Source organism: Penaeus monodon, chromosome 25 (assembly GCF_015228065.2).
Source record: "Penaeus monodon isolate SGIC_2016 chromosome 25, NSTDA_Pmon_1, whole genome shotgun sequence".
NCBI classification, from domain to species: domain Eukaryota; kingdom Metazoa; phylum Arthropoda; class Malacostraca; order Decapoda; family Penaeidae; genus Penaeus; species Penaeus monodon.
Genome location: NC_051410.1, coordinates 39,974,344 through 39,975,513, shown reverse-complemented (window position 1 = coordinate 39,975,513; position 1,170 = coordinate 39,974,344). Strand labels below are relative to the sequence as shown.

General features: G+C 33.7%; 1 pseudogene; it reads right to left on the bottom strand.

Annotated features, from left to right (window-relative positions):
- Window positions 1-349: 349 nt before the first annotated feature.
- LOC119589407 overlaps window positions 350-1,170 on the bottom strand; it is a 6,025-nt pseudogene continuing 5,204 nt past the window's right edge.

The window sequence follows — 1,170 nt, the reverse complement described above, 5'->3', positions numbered from 1 at the left end:
AAATCATTATGGTTTGCTGAGTAAATGCATGTGGTGAAAACAATCCTTACACTGAGGTAGATATATCTATCATGGTGACATTAAAAGGTTACCTCATTGCTTGTTCAAAAGAAACCAATTGGAACTACTATTATAATACAAAAAATGGACCTGAATGCCAATGGAAGCTTATATATAAGGCAGTAAAGCTGCCTCTTTTGAAACATGTTTAAAATCTTAAATGCTATGAACACTTAACTATTTTAGATATTAAATGGTAGTTAAACTACACTACTTTTACCAGCAAGATGGATGGTAAGCTCAAAGAAAATACTTCACAATCTATATATCATAAAAAAAAACACAAGCATGAAATGTAGATTCACAGCCTTCATTACAAAGGTTTTTCACCCATAATAACTGCTTTCTTTTGTCTATACTCCTCCTTAACCTTTTCCAAGTCCTTGTCAGCATCAATTATGAGTACTGGGGCCGGGGGTGCACGAGGTTTGTGCTCTAGTAACCAATTCTCGTAGTAGTTGTGAATCTTTTGAAAAGAAAGTTAAGAGGTTGCTTAGAGTAGGATTTAGAATATGCATATGTATATGTAATTTTTTAAACATTTTAGAGGTGAACAAGCAGGTAACCTTTAATCATACTTATCTGCCAAATATACCATATCACTCCATGCATATTTAAATTTTACTAACACAAATAGGAACAGGATTAAATGGTATTAAGTGTATTACTCACAGTTATAATTGTACCAAACTACATTTTCATCTTTAAGATATCCAAATGAAAACGAAAAAGGAGCAACAACAGCAGAATAAATGAAATCAGTGTGAACCATTTTAATTAAATCACTCCTAAATACCTGTTTGAGATACTCCAACGGAACACCTGCTTCTTCCGACCGACCTCGCTCTAACATCCTGCTGTGTACTGTTTCCGGTGTTGATCTTAAGTATACTGCAAAAATAAACATAAAAATAAAACCACACTTTAGTGTTTTCATATCAGTCATAACAAGTTTTGCTTCAGTAAGAAAACATTTCTGCCTTCTTACCTATTAAGTCTATTCCAATATCAAGATTTGACTCGAGCAGATCATAATATTCACATAGTACACTATACTCTGCACCCTGCAGTTCTCCTGACTCATGGCCACTTTCCACAAAACAATATCTG